The sequence below is a fragment of the Microcebus murinus genome, chromosome 17, assembly GCF_040939455.1.
Source record: "Microcebus murinus isolate Inina chromosome 17, M.murinus_Inina_mat1.0, whole genome shotgun sequence".
In the NCBI taxonomy this organism is placed as follows: domain Eukaryota; kingdom Metazoa; phylum Chordata; class Mammalia; order Primates; family Cheirogaleidae; genus Microcebus; species Microcebus murinus.
In genome coordinates, this window is record NC_134120.1 from 52,337,648 (window position 1) to 52,354,473 (window position 16,826).

The 16,826-nt window shown below is 43.5% G+C and overlaps 1 protein-coding gene across 2 annotated transcripts in view; it reads right to left on the reverse strand.

Moving 5' to 3' along the window:
* Window positions 1-14,827, reverse strand: part of L3MBTL4 (L3MBTL histone methyl-lysine binding protein 4) — a 436,533-nt gene extending 421,706 nt beyond the window's left edge. Inside the window, exon 1 of one of the 2 annotated variants that reach the window (XM_075993669.1) lies at window positions 14,656-14,827. The gene's annotated coding sequence lies outside the window, so the exon portion shown is untranslated. The remainder of the gene's footprint in view (window positions 1-14,655) is intronic. The other variant, XM_075993668.1, reaches the window with a different exon arrangement.
* Between the last annotated feature and the right edge of the window lie 1,999 nt (window positions 14,828-16,826).

The window sequence follows — 16,826 nt, forward strand, 5'->3', positions numbered from 1 at the left end:
AGCGCCAAATTGAACAATCTGTCAAAAAAACAACTGCTCACTGTATGGTATGATAAAAACTATTCTAAAATTCACATTAAAACTTTTCACATCTGAGAAGTTCCGTAATAATTCCTTCTCTTCATTGTGTCCATTTGCTAAAGATTGCCGCCTATACTTCTTAGAAAGAAATATCCATAATTCTAAGATAATTTCCCTCCTACATTTTCATTGTTAAGGTGATTGTCTTTAAAAGAAGGTAACACGTGATAGCATGTATAAGCATAAATAAAATCTTAAGCCCACCCAGCTGACTGAAGAGACCCCATCTTGGCCAAGGGGACCCCACAAATACCCTAAAGCTGAGTTGCTGGCCATGAGAAGGGAGGTAAGACATGCCCCTTCCCTTCTTGGAGATGTCCTTTGTTAACTCATTAACAGGCCTAAGGCTGTAGAAGACAAAGTTTAAACCACACCTGCAGGTCATCAATTTACTTAAAAGATCACATGGCTCTTGGTATATGTCCCGTATATGTCCAGTGGCGTATCTCTGATTAATAGACTTCCACATCTTAACTTAAAACATACCAAGCCTTTATACAAAGCTTTATACCTTTAACTAATTACAAATCAAAGAATCTTTAAACCCACCTATAACCTGCAGTGCCCCACTTTGAGATGCCCTGCCTTTTTGGGCCAAACCAACGTACACCTTCCATGTACTAATTTATGATTTCATGTGTAATTCCTGTCTCCCTGAAATGTATAAAACCAAACTGTAATCCAACCACAGTAAGACCATTTGCTCAAGGCCTCCTGGGTATGGCTCTCCGGGCCATGGTCACACATCTTCAGCTCAGAATAAATCTCTTTAAATTATAATATTTTACAAGGTTTGGGTTCGTTTCCATTGACGTTTGTTTGTTTTTTGTCTGTACATGGAAAATTAAAAGTTGGCAACTCTCTATAAGCTCACATACACTTTTACTGGTATAGAAAACAGTTCCAAATCTGGAAGCCTCTGCTTCAGATACTGCGTGTTAAGAAGTCAGAGGACCGAAAAGGGAGCAGTGGCCCTGTAACGGAGTGACCTGGGGAAGCTTAAGACAATGGAGTGCTGGACACTTTCCTTCGTTGCAGGTGGGGGTGTGCTGTCCACCTGCATGTGCTGAATGGATTGTCTATCTTACCCTGGGGTTTGGAATGCCAGCGGCAAGAGCAGGACTGCCTGGGCTCATGTCAGCCTTCGGGTTTCTCCAGGGAGCTGAGCCCATCGCCCATTCTTTCTCCACCACAGAGGCAAAGAAAAGTCAGGTGCTCTCAACGTCCTGAAACAGCCCTTTCCTCAGCCTGCCTTCCTCCTCTTCCTGCTCCTGGCAAGTGCATATGCCAGCCGTCTCAGACGGGTGATCTGTGCCCATTCAGCCTATGGATGTTTTGTTTGTGCCTAATACAGTTATAAAACCCAGGGAATTACACACATTTTTTTTAAAACCTGGATTTCAGACTTCTGTTGTGGGGACTCACACTCCCACACCACACCAATCCACCACAGAGGCCCTGCAGACCTGGCCCTGCACCACGAGCCCACTTGTCCCCTTCTTAAACTAAGGCCACTTCACCCACTCAGGTGCCACTTCACCTGCCAGACCCGAAGGCTGCCTTTGAGCAACCCCAAGGAGCACCCCAATGTTTGTCCAGCATCCCGAAAACAACCAGTCACTTTGTGCTGGTGGGTTAGAAGATGTGACACATCAAACACATCAAAACACATCATCTCCAACTGGTTTCTAATGTACTTTTCCTATTTGTTTTTAATCTGGCTAGATTTAAAAAAAAGTCATATGAAATCTCTTTATACTTTAATTACACTTAGTCAAACCTTTGAAAAGGAAACAGTGCCACCTAACTGTGCCAGTGGCTTTGTTCTTGAGGGGTTTTAAGCTGCATATTAATTGTCAGCCATAACCATTTATTTCCAATTCATTTTTATCTCAACTGATTGGATATAATCTAGCAAAAAAAGTTCAGCAGCAGTCATCTTCTCAAAGGCTACCAAAATGTCAAGTTTCTCTATACTTACAACTAGGAAATTCCAAACTCTAATTCTTTTAGGTGATGTAGCTAATGGAGAATTAGCAGAGTACATTTTATTCAGATAACCTTAAGAAGACCCTTCATATGAATTTTCTTTTTGTGATATACTGAAATATTCAGAATACCAATAATTTTGATTTCCTCCCAAACCACTTATTCTACTATAGAAATTCTGAGTATTTGATTGCCTGCAAAACAGAATGTCTTTATTAAATTTAAATTTTTTTAAAATAAAAACAAAGATATCTTAAAAACTGATGGCCAGGAGTTAACTGCCACTAATAATTCTGACCTTAGGAAGTCACTGTGTAGCAATATAAACACATGTTTAAAAACAAATAACTGAAATCCATATAGATTTCCAAAAGTATAAAGTAGTACACAAATACCAAACAAACTTTTAAAATATACCTAATATAGCACCATAAGGAAATGTGGTGGAAAATCACCCCAAGTTAGGATGTTCTGCATTATAAGCTTGAAAAGTTCTTTTATGTTAAGTCTACCACAAATTAGACTCTTGGTAAGCCTTCTAAAATTCAAAGAGTGAGTGTTAACTTCGAAAACTCAAAAAGTCTTAAACAATTTAATATGTCAGCTTTCTCTGCTTCCATTGCATCTTATTAAGTATAAATCCAAATTAGTTTGATAAACCACTGAATGCAGTTTGCCCAGGTATTTCTATACTTAGCCTGTGGATATAGAGTGAAATAAGAGACAAAAAAGTGACAGAAAGTCCAGAGATGATATTAAAGAAGAGTTACTGTAAAACCCTGTGGATCTTGTTTTTGTAAACTCCTTGGAAAGCTTCCCCAAAGCTCTGCACATAGAGGCAGTAATCAAGAAAATGGCTTAATGCTCATTCCCAAAATCAAGCACACCTCCAGAGAACCGTAATCTACAGATGGGTTCAGAGAGAAGAGCCACCTGTTACAGGCACCCCGCGTTGAACACCACCCACAGTGCAGACAGCGACAGAGGCAATCCTGACTCCCATATTTTCTTCCGTCGGCACTGCCAAGTGTCAAAAGCTGGGACTTATAATGTGTCCTCAATGTGAACTCGTGGAGCAAGACACAATTTTAAGCTACCTAATATCGTCAGCCTGTTCTCACCTTTCTGGTTAAAAGGCTTCATAAGACCACATGCCCTGCCCTTTCAACACAGTCTTACGTTACATCTGGTTTTAATTATGCAGCAGCAAGCAAACTGAACCCAGGGGAAATATGTCTTTATGTATTTCACAGGCAATAATGACTACCAAATCAACAATAAACTCAAAATCATCACATTCATGTGTGAAGGGAGGTGGGTGTATAATATCAGCACATGGCACATATTAATTCTTACTTAGTACTTATAAGCACCATTTATAGATATCACTACATATTCATTTGACATGTTATATTTCTGACTGAATTTTGACTAGCTGTCACATACCATTAAAATATCACTTTGTGGGAATTTGAGTCTCTGTTCCTTCTTACAGCATATTCAAACAGTTAGACTGTACTAGAATCCAATCCCATCCCCACCCTCACCCCAAACCTCAAAACGTGCCCAGGACAACAAGTGCACTGGGCAAGAAGACAGCTAATAAAATTCAAAGTACAGCTTATATGAGGTAAAGTACAAATGAGGAGGAAAAACAGCATACAAGGACTAGCGTATTACAGCCAAACTATGTATGGGTAAACCCCGTTTATTAAAGCTAATTTTCTCTCCTAATTAGCCTATCACCTTTTAAAGGTAAGAGTCAGTAGAGAGAGCGTGCCCTGAGCACACCCACAGTGCAGCTCCAATTTTTGAAGAGCATTTCCACACACCGCACACTTACTCCTCCACCATCACCAAGACCAGGCTGCCCTGGGCACAAAGGCAGTAAGAAAGGTACAGAAAAAGTGCGAATTCGCACAAGGGTGTGGTAGAAGACGGCCCAGAAAGCGCTCTGTAACAGGAACCGGGGTGCAGCCCTGTCAAGGGGTGAACAGGGTGCAGCTACGACCTCAACCCACACCCCGGCAGTGAGAAGTTGCTTTGGAATCAGGAAAGCTAGGACACAACTGTCAAACTAGTGCTGTATTTCTCTAAACCCGTGGCTTCAAGAGGCAGTAAGCCTAGGCCGGTAAGACACGAATTTCTGTTACCTGTTTTTCTTGTAATGACATATACCTGTATCACCACAGAAGCATGAAATGTTTAAACAGAATTTTCTTTAAAACAAAATTCCAGAATTTATATATTCAGATTATTTTAATTTCTTCGAAATAATTACTTTGGGGGCCTGTATATTTATTCTACTAATATTCCACTATTCAAAATACTTTTTAAATTCTGAGCACAGTCTTTATTACCATAACACAAGGATACTATAGAAATGACTCCTGTATTGGCCTGAAAGAATGGAAAACTTCTAAGTACCCTTTCAATTCTTATAAACCATTCTGGCCTTCTAGGAATAATATAAGCATCTCTGATATAATAAAATCATGTAACTCAGTCTTAACAAGTTCAACTCCTTACACACACACACACACACACAATCAAATATTATAAAACATCCATACAAGTGGTCACTCAACTTGAACACCTCTCTCAATTCTGTAGAAATCTATCTGCAAGGCATCCCATTCCAACTTCAGACAATTCATTCGCCTTAAGCTAAAACAAAAGGTTTAACCTCTAGTGCAGGGGTCCTCAAACTTTTTAAACAGGGGCCCAGTTCACTGTCCCTCAGACCGTTGGAGGGCCGGACAATAGTTTTATAAAAACATGAATAAATTCCTATGCACACAGCACATAACTTATTTTAAAGTAAAAAAACAAATGGGCAAAAGCACCTGCATGTGGCCCACGGGCCATAGTTTGAGGACGCCTGCTCTAGTGTCATACAGGACAAGGTTTGACCATAAAGTACATAAATCAGAAAATTTAATTGTTAGCAAATTTGAATACTGCTTGGTAGATCGATTAATGCTTAGTCATTCACTGAGGAAACCATAATATTTTCGTTGTAAAGCTGAAATTTTAGAGGAATTAAGATAACTTTGAGATAAATTTATCAAAATGCTTATGAAATAAAAGATTAACTTATATAAAATATTCTAAAAGAGACAGAACTGATTATTCTAAACTCTGAGAAAAAGTAGTCTGCCTTTCAGCAAACCCTCCTTCATCTGCATCATTGCAAGTGATCAGTAGAATTTATTTAAACTATTTATCCAAACCAGTGGTTCTCAATAAAGGCAGAGGTAGGAAAAAAGGGGAAAGTATATCATCCCAAGAGGAATTTTTTAAAATTTGTAAGGGATTTCTTGAGTGTCATTTAATGGACACAGGGCCAGAGTTGCTAGAATTCCTACACGCGGGACAGTTCTTTACAGCAAAATATCATCCTGCCTTTTACACAACAGGAACATCCCATCTGACATTCATGTGTATAAAAATCCTATTTATGCCTCACTAAACCCTGAACCTAATTCCATTTTACACACAATCAAAAAGTGCCTTCATTATTTTTAATATTTCCTGTCTTTCCCAGGTATGTAACTCTACTTAAATTGAGAAAAGGCTTTATTTTGTTTTGTGCATTCTAAAATTTAACTATCGGGACTTTCATTATGGTAACTCTGAAGTGGATTGGATAAAATAAGAAAAAACTTAAAGAAAGTGAGTGAATTAAATCATCTCTCAAAATAATTTATAAGCTCTTTCTTTTTATTTTTGGTTTTGACTGGCATCTTAAAATACTCAGGCTGAGGAAAACCCTCATACACAAAGGCATATATATTTTGGTGGCTTTATCATCTTCACTTGCAATGTAGCATCCAATGAGAACATTCAAAGGCAAGGAGAGAGATTTTTCAATTTCCAAAGTGAAATGTATCTTTCTTCTTTTGTGCCATATGCCAACAGTGGCCACAAAAGCAACATGGAAATAATGCCAACACTGAAGACAGGGCACATCCCTACAAGGGGTTGATTAAAACCATACACTTTTCCTTCCGCCTGTACACACAGTCTCTGGTGGACATATCTGATCCAGCTGACAAAGACTGGAGCTGGCGTGCAGGTAACTCAGCCCTGACGCTGTGTGACCCTCTACAGTCAGCTCCTGATGGACATCTGTGGAGCAGAACAACGGTGCTTGTCAAGTAGGGGCTTGATGAGGATATTCTCACTCTATGTTCTGGAAAACACACTCACTCCCTGGTCAGGCACTTAAGCCGAGGGTTAGTGACCAGCATGCCACAGCCCTGCCAGCTTTCCTGTGGACAGTGAGGGTACGTCCTAGGCAGAAAGGCCTGGGGACCTCATGCCAACACTGGGCACATCATGGGGATGCAGAAATGCAGCTGAAGTTTTAAATACATGAATGAACCAGTGAGTCTTCTATGATATAATGCAATTTGAACTTGCATCCTGGTTGTGAGTTTCCTAGGACAGGACCGGCGTTTCTGTCTGTGTGGCCCTTTCTCATATCTGTAACACCCCACGGCCTGGCAGAGCCTCACCAAAGCAGACACTGAATACCCATTATTGAATGAATGAATATACTCTTAGCAGATATCTATATCATTGGCTTCGTAATTCCCAACTGTGCAAGCACACAAAGAATTACCAGTGCAGAATAAAATTCACCAAGCTATTGAATATTTTACCGTAAAACTTGGCTATGAACACAAAGGTTGACACAACATAATAGAAACCCCAGTGGACTGGGACTCAGGAAGGCCAAGTCACAGTTCCAGCTCTATTACTCAGATGAGTAAATGTGGGCAAATCAGTTCTTCAAACTATTATTAATAATATGTGTCTTTGTCACAGTTTGATTAACAATAATGGTAGTTGTAGTTGGCAAGTCATGGAAAGAAAAAATCAACAGGGACCATCTACTACCATAGGAACTATTATTTTAAAGAGAAAATGAGTTTTGAATTGATAAGAAGTTTCCTCAAGTTAGATAATTTTCTTTTTGATTCATATTCTGACATACTGACTTCTGACCTTGAATGTGTTGTATAATACAAAGAACTTCTGTTGTATCATTTGCAAAACAGACTGAAATAAATCAATGGTTCTTCACCCAGGATGATTTAACCCCTCTGCCCCATCCCCAGGGGACATTTGGAAATGTCTGGAGATAGTGTGGGTGTCACAACTAAAGGGGTGGAGTTGCTACAGACATCCTGTGAGTAGAGGCCAGAGATGTTGTCACTTAACATCCCACAAGGCGCAGGAGAGCCCACACACACACAAAAAAAATAACTGTTAACAGTACCAAGGTTGAGAAACCCAGTATGAGATTATTTCTAAACTCCATAAAATACAAAAAAAAAATGCTGAGTCCAAATGTGTAACAAAAAAAAACTTACAAAGTTGCTAACGGTGAAGCAAAAGCAGCTTCTTCATAAGCCGGAGCTGGCCTGGGATAGAAGTTACAGCTACGCTGGACTGAAAGTTCTAGAAACTTGAAAGACAATTTATTTGGACAGGAACCCAACTTAAAGCCAAGCCTACCAACCTCACACTCTGCGCATCATGTTGGTGATAAACATGTAACTGTGCCCTTCACGGACTTTCTTCATCCTCTCCCCATTTACTCCATAGCAATGGGCACTGTTTATTCTGGACACACACAAGCCAGTTCTGACAAGGCTGACAATGATATTCTCCTTGTCCTCGTAGTAGAAGAAGAAGAAAGTGGCCCTAAAGCTTACTAATGATCGACTGCAATAAAATGGATGGGCATCGCCGTTCACACAAAACACAGAGACCAGGCAACGGCTGGAAGCGCGGACACTCCTCTAAATTCTTGGTCTGTTAACCTTAACGGTTCCTCTTCTAAGCTGAATTGCATGTGTGAGGCTGCCCCCAAAACAGTCACATATCTTCTGGGAATAAAATCATAGCAAGCTCACAGTTTTGGAAGAGAAGGTGTTGGGAGGGGGGAATCTTTGTTCTAACTGTCCTCAGAAATTGAGTGCATAAAATATAGATTTGAAAGTGCTATGATGGCATCTCTAATAATTCACCTTTATGATGTCTAGGACCAGGACTAAAGGGTATAATGATAGGGAATTAAAGGATATTCTTTGCCATAAAGCAAAAACCATAGAACCTTTGTACTTTCTTTGATAGATCACCACAATTATAATAAAATGAACAGCTGAGAGGTCAGTGCTTATATTTCCAATAGAACTCAAAGTCTTAGCTGGTTATTCACAGAATCCCAAAATGTTCAGAATTTTTATTTCCTTCCTGTATAAGCCTGTCACTAACTGACACAAAATCATTCAACTTTTATTCTCTGGGTGTCTGACATGTGTCAGGCAACTGCTCGGCTCTGGAAATACGTGGTAACAAGCCTTGGCTTAACCCACAAAGTTTTCTGGAGAACACAGAAAAAGTAAAGCTCTACACCTGAGAGTGAAATCCTGAATGACAGTACATCATTGTAGGAAAGCACACGGAGTGTAATCCAGTTTTAAGGAGGCTTGGAGGCTTCTTGGAGGAGGAAAATTCACAACTAGAAAGACAGGTGCAAATGTACAAAAGCCCAAAAGAAAGAGAAGCCACTGTCTCCCTCCAATCCCACAAACAGCAAAGTGTCCATGCGTTGCACAAAGTAGTCTTGATGGGAACATGTGAAAAATACTCCCCATAAGCATGAATGCAAGTGTGACACAATCTAGACCGTGCCCGCATTATGTCAGCTCTACCTTCCTCCAGCAGGACGTGCGCACGGAGCCCCGGCTGGGCCCGGCTCCGCACTCCCAACCCCCACCTTGAGTCAAGTCAACTCCCACAGCAGGAAGCAGGGGCCTGAGAAGCCAGTCTGTTTGCTGATACTCCACGTCATCATAAATAAGAAAGGCATTCATGGTAAGTACAAACCAACCTGATTAAAAGTAAGTACATCCAGCTGCCCCCACCAGTGAGAAGCTGTAGACGGCAGACCACAAACTATGTCTGATGGTCAGCAGACATTTCCTGTTTATCTTAGCAGTGTCCTACAAAATTTGAGACTGTATTTTCAAATAAGGAGAATTCTCATTTTAAAAAGTGCAGATTTCCAACCTGAGTTCTGTTTGTTTATTTTTGAAATAATAACTACCGCCTTTAGACAATATGAGATCCACAGTTTGCTATAGTCTTCACCACTCCCTACTGTCTCCACAGCAGTGGGGGATTTTTCTCACTTCACCATCCTTGTACTTAAGGAATTCTTACAGTTAACAAGTACCTACACCCAGTTTTCAAAGGTGGGAAAAAGGAAAGTGAGACCAAGAGGCCTCTGTGAGTTTTCTTCTATCTGCCTGCTTCACTCAGTTACCTTCCTTTAGACACAAATTGCTGGCGCGGATTTAGGTCTCCGTCCCACTTGCGGAACAGCACCAGGTCAGCGTACCACGCGTGGCCAGAGCAAAAAACCAAAGCCAGGGCCCAAATATCTGCTCACCTACGGACTGGGCTTTCGCTCACATCAGCACTAGCCTAGACCATCACACCGGCCTGAAATTGTGGCTAAAATGTGGTCCCTGGCTTTTATTTAGAAAGAAATCACAATACCAATAATAATGACCGGATGCTATTTTTAAAATGCTGTCACAGAGGAAAGTCCCATTTTTAAGTCTGATGTGCTCACAAAAGAAGGAACCACGAAGAATAAGCAATGGCTCATAACCGCAGGACCAGAGACCCTTCAGGGACTCAGAGGGTCCTGGTGTCAGGATCAGCATTGGGGACACCACATGGTAGGGGAAATTGAGTCACTGAAGTAGTCCATGAGGCACATCCAGTGATTTCAGACCTTCCACGTCAGCACTGAAAACACCACCACAAAGGCTCATGAGGGCAGGCTCTAGGACGGCACGTCTTTGGTGCACATGCCCATTTGCAGACAGACTGGCTATTCAAACTCAGAAGGCCTTCAAGGCTGGTCTGGGCTAAGCAGAATACCAAAACCCACATCGGCATGAAGGGGAAGAAAGCCCATCCACATCTGCTAAACTCCAAAAGCACGTGCCCAGCACGGTGCGGGGTGCCCACATATATCACAACCATACCAAGTTGTTTCCCTAAAAGTAGCCTAAAAGTAGTACAATATATATAACACATATATTTCATGTAGATTCATATATAAAATATCATAATAATCATAATACATCCCCCAGGGCTCACACTGGGAAAATGGTGGAAGCAGAGTTATCAGGTCTGCTTCTCCCCAGGCTTCCCATCTCAAAAATCCACCCAGCTTCTCATCTAGAGATCAGAGGTGAAATCCTGCATTCTTTCCTTTCCCCTCCCCACGAATCCATCAGCAATTTTGTACGTTCAACCTCCAAAATATTCCTGAAGTCCCTCCACTTCCATTCATCTCCACACCCACCTCCCTGCTCCAAGGTCACCTCCCTGACACCCACAGGGACATGTACAATGGCTTGCTAACTGGCCTTGCCACCTGCAAAAGACTATGCAGATGGCAGCCAGAGTGTCCTTTCCCAGCACACAGCAGTGTCCCCCTCACTCTTCAGAGCCTTCCAGTGGCAGGAGAAATAAAATGCACTGCCCTTATGTTGGCTCTCCCACTGCTTCCCTTCCGCCCTGACCAGCCCCCCAGCTTCCTGCTCAGGGCCTTCTCCTCCCCCCGCCCTCCAGTGCACCAAGCTCTTGCCCTCTTGAGGTTTCTCCAACCTTCCCTCTGCCTGAACTTCTTTCTTGCCCTACGCACACCTGGCCAGGGGCTACACATCCTCAGAAGCCTTTTCTGACCCACAAATCCACATTAAGCACTCCAGTCTTTCTCATCATATACTTTTGCATTTGTGTAAGTCTGCACTTATTCATGTGTTTTCGTGATTAGCTGATATCTGTCCCCTCATTAGACTACACACTCCGTGAAGGCAGGGGTCATGTATACATAGTCACCCCTATACACACAGCACACAATTTACACAAAGTGGACACACAATAACAACGCTTTACCACCATATAAATTCCTTAATTTATCCCTTACTCAAAAAATAAGAAGTGGAGCAATGATGATTTAATCTAAAAAGCTATTATCATAATAATCTTAAAAGCTACCATAATAGCTTAGATACCAAAATATTTGGTACTATCTGTCCCTCTAGGTAAATATGTGCTCTCTGGCTAGTTACAGAGACAAAGAAAAGAGATGCATGTACTGCTGCTCTGTCTTCCACGGCCCCTACCTAATACTTTCCAAAACAATTTATTAATCCATTATTAATTATGGCAGCAACCACATTTCTATCATTTCACATCCATCTTCAGGAGGGATTCATAAGCATTCTCCAAGCTTGACTCATTGTGCCTAGCCTCATTTACAGAATGTTTCTCATCAGTTCAAATCAACACAAAGTGCGGCAGGCGACACTGAGCGGGGCCCTGCTGCAGTGATATCCTCCCCAAAAGGCACACACAGGGCCAGCAGAGTAGAATTACAACTCTGATGGGCTCAGAGACTTAAGGTTTCATTTTTCCACTGCTACTTTGGAAAGTTGTACTTGCAAAATAAAATAGTGATAAAATCTCCCAAGACACCTTTCTAAAATAAAAGATAATAATAATGCAAATGCTTAAACAAAAGATGATTTTATCTGTATAAATGAATTGGAGAGTTTCATTTCTCCCAAGTATCTTCTAATTCACTGTTTTGCTTTATTTTGCTTAAGTACAAGATAACAGTGATATCTACACTGCTTGCTATATGCACCCTTTTGAAGTAGTAAATAGTACATTGGCTTTTAATGGACCTAAATAGTTTTCTTCACTTAGAGGTATGTTCCTATAATAAACTATCCTCAAAATATTTCTACCAGTTCTACAAGATGGAAATGCTTTGTAAACTATAAAATACTATTCAAATGAAAGGACTCTGTATTCCTAAAACGGAAAGCAAAACATTACTAACAGCTCACACTGAAGTGTTACCACTGAGATCACCTCTTTCCAGCCAAGTTCAACTACATCTTCTCAGTTTGGATTTTTCATCAGCAACTGACAAGATCTAATTTGGCGTCCCTTCCACTACCTTCCTGTTACCGAAACACCCGGTCTTCCTCCCCATCTGACCACTTCTTGGTTTCTCTCACTGACTCCTTCCCTGAGTCTGGACCATGTCACAGAACTGCTCTTTTCTCTCTGTGCTAATTTACTTGTCCTGTCACATGCTTTTTATTATCAACTCTAAAATTGCTGAGCATTTCCTAGCTGGCTTTCTCTTGGCCCAACAACAGGGTTCCTCTCTCCAGTGAAAAGCCATTTCAGTGTCCCTTTCAATTCACCATTGTGTAAACTGAACTCGGGTGCTCCACCCTGCTCCCAAGCCACCAAGCCTGGCTCACCTGGTATCTCCCCCAGGTCACCAGCAGATGCATTCTTTATTAAAATAATTAACTAAAAGACTTAACCCTTTTCTAATGGAGATTCAATCTCTCCTTCAGCTCTAGAGAAAGGGACCCAGACAACTTGAAGGAGCAATGGGGGACAGAAGGCTTGGGGCTCCCCTGGTCAGGTGTGTGCTGTGCTTCCTACACAACCTTCCTCCCAGTGGCTTTTGGGTCTGCCTGTTCTTCGCAGGAGGAACTCCAGGGCGTTCCATCTGCAAATCTTCCTTTATAAGCAGACTGACCTCCCTGACTGCTGCCTGTATCACCCTCGCCTCTACTCAGCTGTTGCCCCCTCACATATGGATTCAATCCTATGAATATTTGTTGAGGGTGCACTTAAGCACGTGTAAAATGCCATGCCAACTACGGGAGGCTCATTACTTATCACTACATAAGAATCAGAAGTGTAATATAAGATACAAATCACATAGGTACCCAGGTACCACAATGAAGTATACACATGGTGCAGCTCACCTAAGATTCTTCTGATAAACTTAAAAATATGTACACTTATTTCTCCTTAAAGTGAAAGGTAAGGCAATTCCTTAACTTTTTTTAACTCTGTCTTCACCAGATCACCTCGACACCAACACCCTTTCTTGGGAAGCAGATTGAGAGATCACTGTAGAGGCAGACCAAGCTTAATATTTCTTTTGACCTCAATGTTCCCAGCAAAGTGCTAACTAAACGATTCCATGGTCAAGGGCTACATGACATGCAAACTCATCAGTGTTGCCTCACATCTACGAGCATAATTAATGGCAATTTTAAGTTCATCTTCCTTCCTTCTCAATAATTACACATCAAGTCAGTGTAGTAATATCCAATTCATTTGAATGTTCCAAATCTTTCCTCTTTCACCTTTCTCCCAATTCTACACCATCACAAGGAGTAACTGAAGTTAGCAGTTTTCACATCTTGGGAAGCAGCCAGGGAAGCAGCCAAATGCATTCGAAGTCTTCATCAAGCACCAGGAACAAACGCCCCTCTACCACTTCCTGTTTGTCACTTTAATCTTTTCTGAGTTAAGGGGACTGGAAAACATCAAGAGACTACACTACACTTATTTCAGCCAAGGTCTGAAACTGGAGCCTGCCACGAGCATCTTCTCCAATAGCTCCAACAGTGGGATCCGGGTGACAGTGCCGCCAGAGAGTCTTAGTGGGGGCCAAACCAGCCTGAAGTGAGAGTGAGCCTTCACGTGGAAATGGCCCAGCAGGGCGCGCAGCGATGACAGGCTGACTGCACGTGGCTATCACGAAGAGTAGTCTCAGCAAAGACCATGATCAGGCCTTTCTTTTACTTAGTTCCATCTTGGTGCATTGGCGCATTAAGTGGATAAAGGAACATCTAAAATAAAGCACAACCTATGGACTTTAACCAATGACTAAGGAAGATCAAAAACAGGGGACAAAACCCACCCAGAGTTCCCTGACCTCGCGAAAAGGCTCACACCAATCCCGCAGGTAACTGCGGCGCTGGCCCAGGTGTGCTCGCCCACCTCCACCTAGGACCATGCCGGCCCAAGAAGGCCCTGAGAGCAGGGGAGGGCAAGGACGGCCAGCGCACTTCCGGGGAGGGGGCACAGCTAGTCAGCCCCCGTCCGTGCCCAGAGGCGCCCGGCGTGCGTGCACGCCCTGGGCACCGGGCTGGGCAGAACTCGGAGAGGGGATGAACAAGCAGAGAAAGCCAGCGGAGAGACGAAGCAAGCCTTCGCCAGTCCGGGCATGCTACACTTGTCGGGGCCATCTGCCCAGAGAGGAAACAAAAGCCAAATACCCCCAGCCCAGTGCTCGGTGGCCCCAGGACCGCCAGGGGCCGCAGGCACCCGCCGCCGGGTCCCTCGCCCCCAGTCCCGGGCTGCGCGGGCTCCCAGGCAGGTGGAGAAGCGGGGCTCTGCGGCGGCCGCGCCCGTCCAAAGTGGGCGACAAGTCGGGCAGCGCCTCGCGGGGACCCGGCGCGCGCCCGGGCGGCGAAAGAGAAAGAGAAAGAGCCGGGCCAGGGCGGACGCGATGCCCGACCGCCACCGCCCCCGCCGCCCGCCAGGCCCTCGCGGCGGGAGACGCGCGCCGCTCGGCCCGCCCGGGCACCCCGCACGGCGCGGGCGTGGGCGCCCACGCGGGTCCCGATCACCCCACGCGGGCGGCGGCGTCCTCCTTACCCCGAGCGGAGCGGCGCCGGCCCGCAGCGCCGACTGGGCGACACGCGCGGGCGAGCCGAGCGGAGGCTGGGCGGCCCAGGCTGCTGCGCCGCTGGCCCCGCGGCGCCCGGCGGGAGGGGCGCGAGGTGCACGCGCCGGGTGGGGGCGCGGGAGCCGCCCCCTGCCCGCCCCGCGCGCATGCTCCCGCCGCACCTGCCTCGCTCCGGGCTCCTCTACCCGGAGCCGGTGTCGCCCGGCCCGCCCAAGTCGGGGCTTCCCCGTGGAGGGAGGTGGCTGCGGCTTGCTCTTAGATGCGGCTTTCTCCGCGTCTGCTCGCTGGGCAGGATTCCCCGAAATCTTGGCGACTTCCTGCTGACAGCCCCCTCCCCCGCAACGGTGTCCCCGGGCGCTCATCCCTGCCCCGTCCCAGCGCCGGGGGTTCACCTTCCGAATGCTGTCCGCGCTCAGGATTCCTCTCCGCCCTGCTGCTCGCTCCGAACTCGCCGCCTCCTCCCTGGTGCCCCGTTCCCGCTCTCGGCTTCGCCACGCGTACCGGGATACCATTTCAAAATAAAAGGGTACTCTTTTCGAGTGGTGGGAGTGTGAACTGACCCTGTTCCAAATCGCTCGGGATTGAGCAGGAAACAGGTGCTGGTTCGTTCCTGTCCTCGTGAAATTTAGGGTCTTACTGGCTAACGTTGGCCCTTCACAAATTATTGTCCCCAGTTTTGGAAGGAACTAATTAAATCATTTATTTTGGCTTATAACTATAAGTAGCTGGAAATCAAAAACTATATTTTGTGACTTTTGATGAAATTTTCTTTCATCAGTGTGTCGTGTGTATAAATTCTAGTATGCGAATAGCTCGATAACTCTTTGGTACAAAATAAGTATTAGTTTGTCGCTTAAATCAAGAAATTGAATAATTTAACCTAACAATATACCATTCAAAATGACCTTTTTGGTGTTTTTAGGCAAGACTGAGCATTTGATGGAAACATAAGTTAGTGTACTACTGAAGAGAGTAATGTAAACCCCTTTGGTAATGCAGTTTTTAAATTAGAGACAAGAGCATAGAAATTTGTAAGTGCAAAGACACACAAACTGTCTTCTGTGTTCTAATCAGTTAAGAAAAAGAGGTTTAAAGCAAAGAGAAAAAGAATCCAAAGGAAAACATTTAAGGCACATCTAATGAAATGGTGTGCTTGTTTCCAGCCCATTTAAACGTGTTTGTGCTAAGACATTGTAGAGTTGTGGTGCATTTCTCTGACAACAGGCGGGGTACTACCTTTGGCAATTTGCTCACCCAACTGGATAAAATGACAGTGAGACTCAGTGACTGAAAGGAGTGGATGAGAGTCCCCCCTTCCTACAACTCAAGTGAACACACCTACAGTTTTTGCTGAAGGACAAGTGTTACAACTATAGCAGTGTATTCTCAGTCCTTACCAGTCCTGTTTATTTGTCACTAAAGACTCTAGGTCTTAGTGACACAAACATCAAAATGTTCTCAGAACAAAAAGAGTAAAGAGCATTTCTGGTACCACCTGCCCTTCAGAAAAATCAATATCAATATTATACAAAATCAAAGAAAGTTGAAATGAAATTCGAATAGAGTGAATCTACATCACCTTGTCTTCTCTTTTTTTTTTTGGAAACAGAATTATTATTATAACATGTTTATTGATTATATTTGGCTGAAGTTTATAAAAGCAAAATCTGTTTTCATAGGCTAGGCTTAAATAAGGAAAAGGATATACCCATAAAACAGGTGACACAGGCAGGGAATCTCACCGAGGGTATTAAATGCATAGGTGCATAGTGCTGACAACCACATATGATTCTATTCAAAGAAGCTGACATCCGCTTTAAACTTCTCTGTTATTCAAATTTTATGGAAATGCAAGCAGGAACGCATTAGTACACTTCTTACAGAATTTTTTAAAAGCTGTAGTAGTAAATCCCTTTTATTTGAGCAGATTAAAATGAAATATCCACATTATTGATTTTTATAACTTTATCAATGGTCCATCATGAGCAAAGAGGTTTAGAACACTGATGGTTACTAGGCATTTTACTTTTATAATTCAATTGAATCTAGCCAACTCCAAATGCAAGGTTGATATTGACCTGATAAAGATGGTTTATTGTTGAGACAGACATTCCTGGTGGCATGGTAGACACAAACCCTC